Below are 16,794 nucleotides of genomic sequence, written 5' to 3' on the forward strand. Positions count from 1 at the left end.
AGGAATGGGGCAGAGAAGAAGGAACTGGAAGGAGCACACAGGTGTCTTCTGGAGTGTGGGAGAGGAGAGTGGGACTAAAGATACATTGTGTGTGGGGAAAACATGGCTGATGTAAGTCTGTGCACCTGGTGGAATGTGGTGTAACCAGGCATGCCTGTTTGTTTGTGTCACCAGAAACAACGTGTTTGCAACTATTCCTTCAGATACACTTCTAAATTCAAGGGTAATGAGAACACTTATATCCTAGGCAAGGAAGAGGCTTGATGTATGTATGTCTTGACTTCCTCAAGTTGTTAATGAAACAGACCTGACAATTCTTCAGAAGAATTCAAATTTTACCTTTTTTTTTTTTTTTTTTGGGCAGTAAGAAAGCATTTGTATCATTGCAGTCTGGTCCCACGTGGAAAGGTGTAGCATGCCCAGGCACCACACCCACCTTCTTGCAATATCATTAATGAAGACAGATGACAACTAAGAGATGCCAGCTGGGTCAAAATGATTATGGACTGGTATATATTTAGCTCTTCTGATGACATCTAGAGATCTGTTATTTGGGAGGGACAGAACACTTTCTTCTGTTTCCAAAATAAGTCAATTAATAACCTTCCCAGTTTGGTTGGAAAATGTAGGTACTGTTACTTCTGGAAGATCTTAGTGGTAGATTGGATCCGTGTCATTCAGCAGAACCCTGGATGGTCAGTGAGACCAAGAAGTGGTCTGAAAGGAAGTAAAGGAGATTTATCTTAAGTGTCATTGGGGAAAGTGATTTACATCTGTAGAGGTTAAAAATAGTATCAAAATTAGACAGTTTCTGATTGGTGAGCTGAGAGTTCCAAAAAGAGAAGAGTTACAGCTGAGGTGGCAAACCTCAATATAGCCAAGAACAATGGGAGACCTTGAGCACGGAGCAAGTAGGTGAAATTTGAGTCTGGTGGGCCTTTAGTGAGAAAGAGAAATATTGCTGTTGTTGGTTGTCTAAAGGGGACTTTGCTTTGCCCATTGCAGCTGCCTGACAGACTCTGCTGTTGGCAAATCAGGACTGATAAAAGGATTCTTGATTCTAAGATAAAGAACATTTCCAATCAGCTAGACAAGGCATCTTTAATGTTCTTAAGCTATCACAGTACAAAAGTACTGCTTAAATCATCCGGGCAACCTAACAGCGTGCTACTCCTATGACTTGAAATGCAAGTTTCTGTTATGGCATTAAGAATAATGCCAAAGAATTGTCCTTGTTTTATGGTGTGCTGTAAGGGGGCATGTGTGCCTGTGTGTGTGAGAAAAATGGTAATGTTCTCTAGTAACCCAGAACAGTTATGATTGCCTGGATCATCTAGAAGCACAAGATGTTTTCAGCAATTAATTTATAGACTGAGCAGATGTTCATTATGGCAAGAACCCAATAAAGGACTAGAGCTGTTCTCTGAAAGACTCAGAGGTACTTTCCCAATAACTGAGGCTTAGGGGGAAAAAATCTGCAAACTTTATTTCCTTATTGAGAAACACCTATTTCGTAAAGGAGATCTTCTGTTAAGCTTGTCATTAGACTATCAGTCATAAGATACATTAATGATCTAACACAAGGAATTTAAACAGTTGAAAAAATTCACTTTCTTTATATAGTTTGAATGTTCTTGAGAGCTATTGTAAATTGTATAAAACATTATTGGAGTAGCTTTTTTAATAAATGAAGGAGAAATTAATTTCCAGCTGAATTTTTGTAATTTCAGCCAGTATTTTAGAAGCAAAAATAAACTTGGCATCATATAGGAAGCAAACCTAGCTGACAGTGTTGATCTGCTAGACATCAGTAAAGAACAGCACCAGTTTCTGCTTGATTTGTGGGAAAAAACCCCCATATCAATGCAAATGAAGTTTCACAAGTTATTGTACAAGTTATCTATTGAATAGGATAGTGAAAAAACACCTTTTTGAATCTCAGTGTTTCTCATTGTGGGCCAGTATTTAAAATGAAAGATAAATGAAGGAAGCATTTAGGTGACTGCAGACATACTATCTCACCACTGTTCAAAGTGATGAGATCAACACAAAATGATCTTTGCATTTTTCTAGCAGCAAAAGATCTGGTTTAGACCATCATGCATGAACACAGCTCAAGGAGAAAAACTGAGCATTAAAGTACAGGCTTCAAATGTTGCTGCCTGACAAGGTAGTGGTTCCAGAATGTTTTTAGTTTGGCAATTCTCTTGTAAATGCTTGTTTTTCCTACTTTACTTCGTTAACTCCTCATATCTAGGTCAAGAATTCCATCCTTGCCATTTCTTTGCTTACCCTCTACTCCAGTATACATTCAACAGAGTGTTCAAATTCTGAATGTCTTTCTGGGTTCAGGTCCAAGATGCTTCCCCCTTCTAAATATGTCACTGTCAAAAAAACCTGATGAAACAAACATGAACCAATCAGCCCAAAAGAGAGCCCAAACGTTTTCCTCAGGATTTCCATAGTTGTTTATCTAAGGTACTGAGGCAGCAGTTGTTATGGCTTGCTGAGTTAAGGGTGACAAATTATTCAAGACAATGAAAGTTCAGCTGTAACTGCTATAGATAAGATACTACTCAGAAATGAAGGCCAAAATTGGGCTGGTTTAGATGAGTTATGTGATGAGCATAGCTTTAGCTTCAAAGGAATTTGGCCAAAGGCAGGAATGGTAAAATTTAAAAAAAATATCAAAGATAAAGGCTTCCCGTGCACATTCTAGAATTTAGGATGCAGTCTGTGTAGTCTGCTACTCAGCTGTATACTGTGCTCCAAATGGCTCTTCTGGGTGGTCTGTGATAGTCCTGGGCTTGCTGGTGAGAGAGAATGGCTTTAGCAGCACAGTAGAAACTCTGCATAGCACCTGTGTGGAAAGTGAAATGATGATGATTTCCATTGATTTGAACTAAAAGGGCTCAGGACTGGTTGTGAATTTTGCCAGCTGGATCTGCACATGTCACACTCCACAACGGTCCTTCTTTCCCACCAAAGGAAATGAACTCCTGCCTAGCAGCAGCACCCACCCCTCTGCCCCCAGCACTGGAGTCCCTTGATTGCTGTCAGTCAACAGTCCTGTGGCCCTGTGGCATTCAGCCATGTGCAGGCTGTGGTATGAGGCTTGCCAAACCAGTCAGGTTGGCCATCACTGCAGTAAGTCAGGAAGTTGATTTCTTCACCTTCTTGCACAAACTTGTCCGGTAGCATATTGCATCTGGTGGAAATAGGGTTCAAGAGTGATTTGTTTTAGTATTTGCCTGATACAAAATGGAATTTTTTTTATGATAATGAAATAGAGTCCCTTCTGTCTCTGCAACAGAAGGAGAGAAATGAGTAAAAATGAGTAAGCTGCAATTGGACTGACTTAGTCCCTACATTTTGTGAAGATTTAAAAACCCACTTAATGCCTTTGTGACAGTGAATATATGAATTCCAGTGTGTGAGTCCTTTTTTCCAGACAAGAATTGTTTAAACATAGAGAGGGTGATGAGTAGATATAAACCTAGTATTATAGTTTCTCTTTGAAATCTTGTGTCAAAATGGAGATATTTATGAGATTTCTAAAACTGTTCACCAGGAAGCTGTACAAAATACACTAGCAAGATGTCATTAAAAGCAGCAGATGCTATTATGGTTTTGCTGCAAGCACAGCAAAAGTGGCAGCACAGTAATTCCTCTATTTTTGCTTCTTTCTAGCCTATATTTGTCTGTCTCTTGCCCTTCTACATCTATTTTCTGACATGCATCATTTATTTGATTGCTAATGGACCTTAGTAGCGTTGAGTACATGTGCTCTAGAATTAGGATTTGTGAATAGGAAAGACTATAATGATTTCATTTTTCCCCCTTCCATCTGTAGTTGCACAGAAGACCCCCCCTGATGTGTACCAGGCAGAAGCAATTTGAGACCTGCATGACAGGTCTGTTAATTGATTCCTTCAATAACTGCTGAAATCTGAAGGGGGAGAAGGGCTGGGGAGGAATGGCAGTGAGGTTGACTAGCAAAAGATTTGACCTAGTTTTTTCAATCTGCATGGCTGTGCAGACAGACTCAATTATAAATCTGCTGCTTTAGGAGAGCCTTTTTTTTTTCCCCTATGTGAACAGCTGCATTGATTTTGACTGTTCAAATTTGGTGTGTTAAAACATAAAATTTTGTCATCATCGTATATAGTGTCATGAAATATGAATGTGTGGGGAGGAAGTAAGGGAAGTCACCTACTTTTGGTGGATTGCTGTGGAGTTGGCTGCTTTCTACCCTGCTCCTCGATTTTTTCCTGTGTGACATTCCATGCTTGGCTTTTTGTCCTGCCTGCAGTATTACTGTGTATGTGAAATACACTCACTATTTGCTTTGCATAGGAGCTGTGTGGTACTGCTTTGCACACAAAGCTAAAGGTGGCTGAAAGACTTCTGTTTTAAATTTTTGATAGCCTCTCTAAACTAATAATTTGGCCTTCTAATTTTGGCCTATCTGTTTATACCTCTTGCCCTGGCCTTTGCTTGGTTTGCTTGTTTGTTTATTTTTCTTTCCTTATTTAGCAGTGAAGCACCAGGGATTAGTACTAAATTCTGCAGCAGCATGGGGATTCATGACAGGCTTTGACCAGAGCTTTGATCCTCCAGATGCTCTGAATAAACATGACAACAGACATTTGAAGGGGGATATTCAGTTGCTGAATAGATTTGTGGATAATGTTTTTCTTCCTTTTGATTACAGATTCCTTCTAGAGCACTTGGTTAACTGAACACATGGCTCTGGGGTTGGCCAGCCCAACAAGGGATTTTTACCTGTCCTGCATTTCTTAATAACTAGTTTTGTTCTTGGGCTGTTTGCATCTGCTACAGGAAAACCATAACCAACTGAAAACCAGGAAACTGACCTGTGTTCCTGAAGCTGCTGTGAGATACAGCTGAAATGGTATCAGGAGGCTGCATAAACCTGGTTACAGCCTGGCTTCTTAGCTCTCTGCCTGGAGGCTTTTGTTCATTGTGCTGCAGGCAATGGCCTTGGAATATGGCTTTATGCTGCTTTGCAGCTTCTCCCTGTTTGCTTGTGATCTCTGCTCTCTTTTGGCACTGGCTGTGGCTCCAGTGTTGGTTTGTGCCAGCTGGAGAGGCTCTTGAAAGGGCAAGAGTTTGCAGCTCTTAGCTGGCAAGGAGAGGACCACAGTGATGGGGAAAGAGCAAAGCAAAGGTGGTGCTTGGGTCAGGGGAGGTTCTGTAGGCTTCATGGGGACTCCTCCCTTAGCCAGCCTGTATGTGTCAGTCAAAAATATTGCCCTGCATTAGACTTAGAACTGGATACATGCAGCTGTGCCCTTGGTGGAACACCATTCATCACACTTCCTTCTTCCTGCCCTCTTTGGTTTGCCAGTGCTTCTCTCTGAAGCTGGAAGGATATCCCTGTGCGTAGAAGCTGATCTTGCAATGGAATAATTTCGTCACTGTTTCCTATTCTAAAGGAAAATTTGGAGTTATGCCATAGTCCAGGGTATTCTGAAGACTTTTGCTTTTCTTTGTGTGCCTGGCTGTAGCTGGTGGAGTCAGCAGTCATGCTTTTTGGGGGCCAGGCTATGCCAGTAATGTTTCTCTAGGGGATCGTGGCTAACATGCACGTCAAGAAAGTGAACGTCAGCCCCAGGAGCTGAAGGGAGGTGCTCACAGGAGCTGCTCTGAGTGTCCTTCTTTGGCACCATATCTGCTGGCCTGACATTCCCAGTCCCACTCTGAGCAGTGGTCTTGGGCTGAGGTACTTGGTCGTGTATCTTGGATATAGACATCATGTCTAATTTGTTCTCAAGGGAAGACAGAGTTTGGTCTGTGATTCTCTGTAAAGTTGCTAATTACCATGTCCTCAGTGCTTGCAAAGCCTTGCTGCAGTTCAGACACTGTGCAGATACTTAACTGATGTGCATGCTGAGTGTTTTGGAGTGTATGCCACAGGCAAGTGTGAGGGTCTCGGCAGCACGCTGGCCAGGTGTGTGTGGTGGGCTACAACATCTGTGCTTGCCTGGGCAAATAGACTGTTATGGGCAAGGCTTCCAAGGGAGTCCTGCAGCAACTCCTGCCTCGTCATTTCTCCTCCCTATTCCGTCTTCTCCTTCCTTTGTCCTCTTGCCAAGTGTACGGCACTCCACAGTTCAAGTGCAGCAATATTCCACATGGCTGATCTCTAACCCAGCTGGGTGAGAGACTGGCTGTCGCTTCCATTTGAGTTGTCAGATGAACAAAGTAGATAACATTCTGGATAGACTTTGTGCTTTTTTGGCAGAGCTGCCTCATAATTGTCCATGTGCGCCAGAATGCTCGGTTTACTGCTGTACCCAGAGCAATGGGAAGAGCTCTGAAGACCTGTGGAAGAGCTGCTCCCCAACAAGGCAGTGTGTTTGTCATTCTGCTGGGAGGGTTTTGATGGTTGGAGCTTTCAGAAGCATGTACACACTGCTGCTTTGCTCAAACTGCACCCAGGCACTGCCATCAGAGTTGTTGTAAGGGAATTTTTTTTCTTTTTTAGTTATAATCTTAAACAGGAATTATTCAGTGACTCACCTTGGGAATTATGTTTCTTGCCATTAAAAAAAATGTAACTGACAATCTACAATTGTGTAAAAATCCTTTAGAATTATATAACTCATATGGGTTCCCAGTTTTGGTTTGCTTCCCAAGCAGCATGCCTTGTGGTGTGTTTAAAAACAAATAAATAAGCAAGACAGTTCTAATGATCCAAAGGAGATGAAAAAGGTTATGGCACCCTAAACAGGAATACAAAGAGTAACAAATACTTGCTGCTCGAAGGTTTGAGTAACTATTTATCTTACACATAGTCTGTGACCAGCCAGGGCAGATAGGTGCTCTGTCTAGTTTTCAGCATGAGGCCCCCTTCTTCTCATTATTTTTTTCAAATTCTTAATAATAAAAAGCCATCTTTTCTGTTACTGTCTTAGCATCACTTATTTGAGGGACCTAATAGCAACCACTGGGGATCAATGTTACAGTGTCAGCTCAGGCTTCTTCAAGTATCCACCTGCCCAATTTTATTTTTTTTTTCCATCAACTTCTGCTGGCAGAGGTGGGTGTTTATATTGCAGTACTATTAGGGAACCATGTTTTAGTCAGGTGTCCTGTAGCCAGGTGTCGTTTGAAATTATAGCGTGCAAAGTTGCCGACAAAAATCTTGTCACGAGCTAAAATAAAATATGATTGCTACAGTTTCTTGTGTGTTTTGATGTAGAAAATACACTTGCTTATGGATCCAACGTGTAAGTCACTCAGAAATACCCAAGATGTGAGATGACTTCTTCTCTTTCACTTGACACATGCTGCAGCATGTTCAAATGCGGTCAGAACCGGCGGGCCAGCATTGTTGCTGCAGGGTGAGCTCCTCTAGGTGGCTGGTAGCTGTGCATGCAGCTCACCACTGCATCCTGCCCCTGGCTCCCTTCCCTGGCTGAGCTTTCTGGCTGCAGCAGCCTGGGAGTTTGGGTGTCCAAAGTGTCGTTTGGGTGATCTGCTAACAGATCCCGTTATTTGTTAGTAGGATTTGTTCTTGCACTCTTTGGTCCGATCACTAATTGTTTATCGCGCGTTGGGACTACAATGAGGTGCCCGTCAGCTGTGTTTTGAGCTTTTTGTGTGCAAGGCCCATTGTTTGCCTGTGATGGCAGGTTTTGCTTTGGGACTGCCTTAGAGTGGAAGGCAGAAAACATAAGGCTCTGCATTTCAAACACTGAAGTGTAGTGTTTCCTGCACTCTGGTGGGCGCTGGTTTCCCCAACTCCCCAGGATAGGGTCAGAGGGTCAGTAAACTCATTTGGGGGGCTGGGTGTTCTGCACTTCTGCATGCAGAGCTGCAGCTGCCTTCCAGATTGCTTCCCTGCCTTTCTGAAACTGTGTCCTGTTGAGCTGGCAATTAAACAAGAAAGCTTTAAGAATATTCAGTAATAGAATAGAGAGGTGAAAATGTACAAGAAGACTTGGAAGCTAGTGAGGCCTTGCTTTTTGTCTTTGTTGGATGTTTTGATGGGTCCAAATGGTATTTAATGATCATACAATGCAGGTACAAACTACTTCTTAAAAGGGGTCCATCTGAGCTGGCTTTTGAGATTTTAGGTGTGAGCACTTGTATAGGTATTTTAATAAATCATTTGCTGAAGCACTTATTTTGGACAAAAAAATAGAATAAATCTTTTGAATTATAGGTATCTTAACATATTTTTAAAGTCCTTTTTCTCAGAAGAGAATACATTGTAAGAAATACAAAATCAAATTTCCAAAGCAGAATCTGAATACGGTCCTGTGATGGCTTAACTTGAGCATCTAGAGAGTTCACCTTCAAGTTTGCCAGTGTCTCAGTTTAGTGATGCTGTGTTGATAGAGGGAATGGGATCAGATCACTGATCCAGCTGAAAACTCCATGCTCTTCTGGGCTGGTGTGCAGTGATAGTCTTCAGTTTCTTGAAGCCCAAATCCGCTTCTTCTGTGGCTGCAGTCAAAGAGGCAGAAAGGGACAAGTGGAGGAGAGGGAGCCCAAGCACTTCAGGCTGCCCTTGCTTAGGGTGTGGTACCTGGGCAGGTAGGAATGGGTCAGACCAGCCTGCCCCATTCTGTCTGCGAATTCGGAACAGTCCTTATTTTCTTATGGAATACCAATTTAAGGATAAAACACAGAAAATAATTTATTTGTTGTTTGGCTATATGCTTCTTTAGGAATAGGTTTCCTGAATATCTACACATGTCTCTTATCTTTTTGTATTGGTAGCTAATTAGAAATAAACTGAAGAACTAGATTTTCGTACCAGATAGGAACTGGGTTTTGTTCTGAGTTTGTGTAAAGTGTCTGGAAAGAAATAAGGCTCTAATTCTTGTATTTTAGTACAAGCCACTATGCTGAAGTTTGATTGTATAGACGCACATATATTAAATGTATGCACACACGAACATATAAAAATATATGTTATTATGTATGTTTTATGTATGTGTGCTTGTTTCAGTGTACATATGTATTTGTGTTCATATACATACAGAAATACAGAGAATGAATACTATTGTGATCATTTTTTGTGGCTAATACCCGCCAGCCAGAATGAAAATTGGTTCCTCTTGAAGCTCCTGCAAAAGATTTGATGATTTTTGACCTAGCTCTTGGAATCAAAGCTTAACCTCCAAGTCAAACCAACCATCCCTATTTCCAGTACTTACAGAAGTACAACCATCCTGCAGGGAGGTATCCATGACCTATTCCCTCTTCAAAGGGAGCAGAATAAAGATTTAGTGTGAGCACTCTACTCAGAGCAGGAAAGTTCCTGAAACATGCCCTACCTCCTGAGGTGGGGAGAAATAGGATTTGCACCAGAGGTAGTGGTTTTGAGGTGCGTATTGAAATTCTCTGTCTTATGCCATGACAGCCCACCAACAGTACAGAAGCTGAACTCACACAAGGGCAAACAGAAAGCTTGAAAATATTGAAATCCTTTGTTGTGTGTGCTTTTCTTAAGTTTGTGCCACTCCCAGGTAGTGTAATGACAACGTTCAGGAGCAGAGCATGCCTTCAAAGTCACGTGGGCAGGCTGGGTCATTTGCTCAAACACAAATGCACAATTGGAGCAGACAGACAGAGGTTTGGACTTTACTTTTCTTGCAGCTGCTGCCCTTGCTCAGGGCCTGGTTGCATAGCCCATGGAGCAGGGCAGGAGGTAGGATCCTTGCGCCCCTCAAGCCCTGAAATATTTTAGAGACTTAAATTTTTTTTAATGTTCCATTAAATATAAAGCATTCTTTATCTTCTCTGCTTTCAAAAAATGTTTTCTAACCTGACCTTACTTAAAAAGTTTCTGGTTTTGGTGAACAGTATAATTTCCCAACATTTCAGATGCTTGTTAATATTTTCCAGGAAGTTGTTGCTGAACTCTCCAAGTTCTGTTCTGTGACTTGGTAAGGTCTTTAGTAATAATATCAGATAAACTGTTTGTTGTTAGTGATTGCTAGGGGTTTTTAGCAACATCTTTCATTATTTGGCCTTCTGGTAGTAAATAGATCAGTAAATAGATCAGAAGGCAAATACATTAGAATGTAAGGGGACGTTGATGAGACAAGTTATCACATGCAGATCAGGCTGAAACCTACCATGGGGGAACCTGGAGGAGTAGCATTGACTTTCCAGTGGGCAGAGCTATGTTATTTATCGAAATGATTGCTGAGACTTTTGCTTTAAACAGTTGCTGTAAGCCACTTAGCAACTTTTGGGTCTTGCCCAGGTGGCAGGTAATTGCAGTTTCTTTTCCACCTTGGAATCTGCCTTGGTAGATACAGGAGAACTGCAGTACAAGAGCGTGCACCTATCAAGAGGCCAGTGGATGGCATGCCTTGGCTGTTCCTTTACTGAAGACATGGGGATCAGTCACAATTAAAAATTGGGTTTTTTTGCTCACATGTTAAAGATGTGACCAAATTAAAAGATAAAGTAATGCTGCAGAGCCCGGAGCATTAGAACAGTGTCATTGTGTTGGGGTAACCTACTGCAATTTAAAAATCAATTTGTCAGTCTTTAATTTCTTACTGCCCTTTTCCCTGTCCAGCATCACAACCCATTTGTCTTTTCATATGTAGATGTTTTATGGTTGTTCTTTGCTTTGGTTGTCCCACACTTGCCGAAATGAAGCGAGTTATCAGCTCTGTATTTTAGAAGTGGCAGAGGAGAGTATGAAATCTATAGTGTCAGGAGTGACAAAGGGTGCTTTTGGATTGACTGTTCATTTTTACCCAGTGCAAAAAATGAAAAAGCAAAACTAAAACTGGCCAGCAATGAGTTCAAAATGAAGTGGGATGGTTATCCTCACAGAGTCTGAATTTACATTGGAGAGCTCTGCCATAGACTGTGGAAAGTTTTCACAAGCTCAATGAGCTACTAGTGCAGCCTGGGGAGGAAGGGTCAGCTCTTTGGGGACTGCTATGTGCAAAGATGCCTTTTTTGGTCTAAAAAGTCCCTAAGCCACAACTTTCTAGAATTTGGGAGAATATTTTTGTCTTCACTGACCTTTAGCAGTGGGCTACAATTTTGGAGCCTGAATTTTATCACTGACCCTGACTTGTGTGTCCTGATTTTAGTGCAAAAAGGGTTAGAGTGATACCTTCAGAATTGTGTTGTCCATACCATCTACTGCCTTGGTGATGCTGGTGGAGGGCAGCTGAGAGAAGGCACCGTGTGTTAGACGTGGGGGGACTGGAGTCTATCACCCTTTTCATTCCTTCTCCCTCTCCCCCATCTGTGCTTGGAAAGTTACAGAGTGACTAAACTTTATTTTTAGAGATTACAAAGAAAGAAAGCATTAGACAGCTGGCTGCAAAAATATTTATTTGTGACCTTTGTCTACATTTGTGCAGTGCTTGTTGCTATTCTGGAGCATGTAGTTTCCCTTGATTGCAGTCTTGGAGTTTAAGGAGAAACTGAAATGCTTAAAACTTTATGCATATGTATATTTAAAAAAAATGCTTCCATATTTGGAAAAAAGAACCACTTCTGTTTGTAAAGTGCTGACCTTATTTGTTTCCCATTTTTTGTAGTAACATCTGGACTGGAAAAGCAACTGGACTGGAAAATGCTGGTAGAGGCTGGGCTGGAGTAGTCCCATATTGGTGGCATGAATCAGTCCCATATGAACTAACCTGCAGAAAGGATGAAATAGATTTTCCAGCACTGTGGGGGGCACAAAGGGTTAGCACCATGTGTGAACAGGGTCTGTAATTGGATCAGTGATCAATGGGGTCTGGCCTGCAGCTTGTGATGGGAGCTGGCAGGTATGCAAAGGTAGCTCAAACCAAATGTTACTGGTTATAGTTAGTGTTATTGGTCAAAACTTCAGAAACTGGGAGTATTTTTAACTTTGCACCATGAGGAAATGTGTCTTTGAGATGTGTATTTTCAGTCAAAAAGGCAGGAAAATGTAAATGTGAGAAATCCATTGCAAAGATGAAACAGTTTTACAGTGATTGAAAGAAAGGTATGGGGTCAGTCATATCAGTTGTGTTTCTTAAGAGTAATTCTGTTAGGACAAAGCTTTTCCTAATATTGCTGTCAAATAATAAGGATAATTTGTTTTATTTACTTAAAATTATGTGGTTTTGCTATGTACTAACCAGTAAGTCTGAAAGCTGAAATACAGATACCAAATCTGTTTTTTTACACAGCTGCCTTTAACCTTAGCTTTTGTTTTTTGGAAACGTGTGGATTGCACTGTATAGTTTTTAGTTAGCATAATTTAATGTGAGGTATGGAATTATACCTCACGGGGAGGAGAGGAGAGGAGAGGGAGAGGGAGAGGGAGAGGAGAGGAGGAAAAGCACTGAATCTCTCAGGTGAAAGGCAGGTGTACATGTGTGCTTTTCTGAAGTCATTGCAGCAGGGTTTGGAATAGGTCTCCCTGGAAGGCTTGGCTCTGTGCTGGCCTTTACACTGCCCTCTGAGACACTGCTTGGGATGCTCTGGGGGAGAAGGCTCTTGCTGACATACAGAGTTGTGTGCTTGGCTTTTTGCTTGGGCAGACAGGTTCTTTCCTTTGAAAGGGTTTCATTGTGGGAGTTCTGACCTATTTCTCAGCACATCCAAAAAGTTTCAGTGAAGTTAACTTTCCTGTGTACGTACATCTTGGATGAGATTTCCTCCCTGCAGAGCCCTGCCTGTGCTTCAGACATTGTGTCCTATTGGATCTTCTGTAACATAAGTTGTGAAACATAGAGGCAAAACAGCTGCTGGGATAGGTATGCTGAAGTGACAACCCTGTTTATCTACTGATTTTGTTCTAGAACTATTTAGATTTTTCTGGGTTTTGAGGGGGTGTTGTTTGTTTTATTTTAATTATTGCTAATACAAGTATCTTCTGAGTTAAGTAGGTCAGCTATACCAAAAAAACAAATTCAGTAATTGTTTTTGAGTGTTGTGGCAGTAAATTGGTTGAGCATCTGCTCAGAAACAAGCCTCTTCTGCTTTTACTCATCCTTTGAGCAAATTTAGATTGTTTCTGTTTAAAACCAGCAAGCAATGTCCAACAAGTTAGACAATTGTAATCATAAATCCCTGGAATAATCTGTGTTGAGTGAGCATAAAGTAGATGAGCTGGGAAAATTTGCTCTGCATCACTCTTTCAAAAAAGGAGCCAGACTGCTCTAAACAGATCTGTGTGCATCTTTAGCACAGTGAGGAATTTTTGCTGGTTTAACTGCCTTCCCTGATTTCTTTAGGTGTACTGATAGGAAACTGAGATTTTCTGGACATATTTGATTGGCAAGGAATAGTTTGCTTGTTTGTTTTTTGGGGATTTTTGGAGCTCACAGCTGGCTGGTGTTAGCAGCATGAGCAGCCTTTCATGCAAGCATCACTTGAACTATGCCAATGCTGAGGGTTTTTACCTGTTTCACAGAGATACTGAATGTATGTAATCAGAGCCTTCCTCTTAGCTAGAGTTTGGAATCCCAGAATGATTGCAGTGGGAAGGGAGATCCCCTAGTTGTACTTGGGGTGACTCAGAGATGTGCTGCACACCTTAACATTCACCACAGGTTTTTCTGATTACTGTACATAGATCCTCAGCATCCTCAGCACAGAAAGAGAGACTCAGCTCTCATCGTGCATTGACAAGTAATTACCTCAAATGTTTTTGTGGACATGAAAGGCTAAAAAACCCTGCATTTTCTCAGGGTACATGGGCACATCATAGCTAAGGTCCTGCCTGTTTGCTTCATGATATTTTTCATCTGTTAGCAGAGGTCACGTAGGAGCAGTCTCCAGGGTGATTTTGTGCAGATCCTTTGTGCCATGCTGAGGTATCTTCTCAGAAAATAGATTGCTAGTTAAGGGATGGATGGTATGTAATAACAGGCCATTAGTCATGTCTCTTGGTCCATAATGTGACCTACTTTTGATAAAAATGAATGACAAAAGTGACTGATTTAAGCTGTGATTAACCAAGATATTTTAGGAAAGTGTGAAATATGCACTGGCTTAGCTTTTCTCACTTGCACTAATGAAAATTTCTGAGTGGGCTTCTGTATTGGAGTTGGCCACAAAATAAAGTTACTTAAGTAAGGGAAGAAACTTCATGTGCTTAAAATACTGCAAGGAAAAAAAAAGGTTTACTAGTGTGTGGGATGATGTGTACCTGAATAATAATAATAATAATAATAATAATAATAATAATAATAATAATAATGAAAGTCTAAACGTACTTTGCCAGTTATTGCTGGGTTTGGGAGCTGCTAAGACCCTTGCAGATCCTTCCCTCTGATGATGACTTTTAGACATGCCAATTTTAAGTGCAGAAGTATAAAACACCCTTTTTCCTCTGTATCAACCACCCTTGTTTTGATTTTGGTTCTGTTGAATGGGTAATCTTATCCTTTTGCAAAAATAATTGGTTAATGTGTACCACTTACCTAACACTGTCAATTATGTTTAGACTAGTGTTTCTTAAATTGATGGTTTAGAAGAAGCATTATTTTCTTTCCATACATTGAAAATAGTGTGAGTTACATGAATCTAATATTCATTAGCCCTGTTAGCCTAATTTTTGTTTGTTTGGTTGGCTTTTCTGGGTTTTTTGGCCCTCTTTGGAAAGCCTCATTAATTCTTGCAGACCTTTAAGGCTGTTTAAAAAATCCCAAACCTGTAATCCCTGTTTACCTGCTGTGGGCTCTGTGGTGGTTTAAACATCTGCAGAGCTGCTGAGAAACTGTCAGACATGAATTTGCTAAAGGGCAGCTACTCTGGTCAGCTGGGAAATGGCAGATGACCTGCTGGTGTGAGAACACTACATTCACATCCTGTCAGAGGGCCCTACAGGCACATTCCCAGTGCCCCAGATGACTAAAGAGCTCTGGATCTGTGTCTGGCCAGATTCAGGGCAAAGATGACATGTTACAAGTAGGACTGCTTGATTTATAGTAAGAAAAATTTTAAAATAATTTTACTTTTCTTCTCATCCTTCATGTGATACTTAAAAAATCTTATGTATTTAACACAGACTTTGCAATTGCAAATGCACATCATCCTCCAAGGATTGCGAGGGGTAACACTTCAAATTAATTCTGGCAGGTTTGGGGTTTTTTTCCCCCAGCATTGGTGGTCAGGTGGGGTCATTTTCTCCCTCATGGAGTAATTGCACCTGCTTGGGGAAACAAAATGGTACTTGATTAAATTGACACACTCGTGGTGAAGGTGGGGTTTCTTTTATACCCTGGAGAAGGTGGGGGATCATTGTGCAAAGGGTTTTGGACCCCTTTGTAGAGAAACACTGATCTCTGAAGCTTGGGCTAGGAGTCTTTGCTGTTGTAAAGCAGTGGGTGGAGAAGGATGGGAGGGGAGATGCTGGCCAGGTTCTGCCCAGGGGTTTGGGCACACGCTGGGCTCGGGGGGCTGCAGAGCTCAGGGCTCTCCTCTGGAGCTCCGCTGTAACCCAGCTCCTCTGAGCTGCCTCATGGGGCTTCCTGCCTTGGGCTGGGGGTTCAAATGGGGCTTCTGTCTGTGAGTGAGGAATCTGCCTTTAAAAAGGTTATTGAATTCTGATTTTAATTCCCTTGTTTGTGTTAGTCTTTCCTTTCTAGATCCAGAATAAATGGGGCTATATTCAGCAAAATGTGTTTGTCCCTAAATTTCTGTGTAATTGAGTACCAGCTTTCAATTCAGCTGTACTGAAATCCATTGAAAAAGAGATCTTAGTGTGATGTTTGTTCACGTTTCCATGCTTTAAAGAGAAAAGGCAATATACTCAATTCCACTCTCCTTACTCTTTCACAATAGTTGCTCCCTCTTAATTGCAGTACCTTCTGCAATAAATAGTCCCATGGGATTCACCAAGACTGTTTAGGGAATTGAATCCCACAGTGTTAGCAGAAATGGAAAAAATGAACAGTGCTTTTAAGAAGTGCAGCATTTGGCAAAACAGTTTGTACATGTATCAAACATTTATTCTGTTTTTCTATTTGTGAATAAATTTAAATTATTACGGAAGAGTATAATGTTAATGAAGCTTTTTATGACACCTGTGAAATTTGGGACCCTATTTTAAATGAACTGTACTTTAAAAAACTTTGAACTCTGCTACTGTAGCCTTGAAAAACATTTTTTATACTCTAAGGTATATCTTGATTTGGTTGAATTTTTCTGTAAAAAGACCAAAATCTCACATTTTACAAGTTCTACCAAAAGCAGTCCCATGGACAAAGCTTGGCTCATGCAAACCTGCTCAGTATTGCAGGTGTATAAAATGTTTCAGTTAAAACTGCTCTTTCTTGAGTGTCCTGGTGGGACCTTTGTAGGTTTTTTGTAGCTTTCCCTGTCTCTTCATTACTGACATAGCTGGCCAAGATAATCCTGGGTCTTGCAGCTGTGTGCTGTGGACAAGCTCTGCTTTAAGTCACGTGCCCATTCCTCCCATGCGTGTGACAGACATAAGCAACAAAGGCAGAAAAGCTCATGTTTGTGTTTAGAAAATGTGTTTTGTTTTAGGTAATGGATATAACATCTATATGACAATTTTAAGGTTTAAAAAAACCCCAAAACCTACTGGGTCTGTGCTTTGTCCTGGATTTACCTAGGCTGTAACATCACATGTAATTTTAAGAATATAATTTAAGCAAACCCAGCTTTGACTATATATAATGTAAGCTATGCTATTAAACTCTAAAATGTCTCAGAAAACTTATGGATTGGTGTTAGGATTTTGGACAACCTCATTTTTCAGCTGAAGAGTATTACTTGTGTCTCTGTACCATGTACATTTTATGCTTTTTGAAAATTGTATTTACTGTA

The 16,794-nt window shown here is 41.0% G+C and overlaps 1 protein-coding gene across 1 annotated transcript in view; it reads left to right on the forward strand.

The window, feature by feature from the left end:
- CERS6 (ceramide synthase 6) overlaps positions 1–16,794 on the forward strand; it is a gene marked incomplete at its 3' end in the record, with an annotated part of 87,568 nt that overhangs the window by 15,402 nt on the left and 55,372 nt on the right. The window lies entirely within an intron of this gene.

This window comes from Fringilla coelebs (genome assembly GCF_963513975.1).
Source record: "Fringilla coelebs genome assembly, chromosome: 7".
Lineage (NCBI taxonomy): Eukaryota > Metazoa > Chordata > Aves > Passeriformes > Fringillidae > Fringilla > Fringilla coelebs.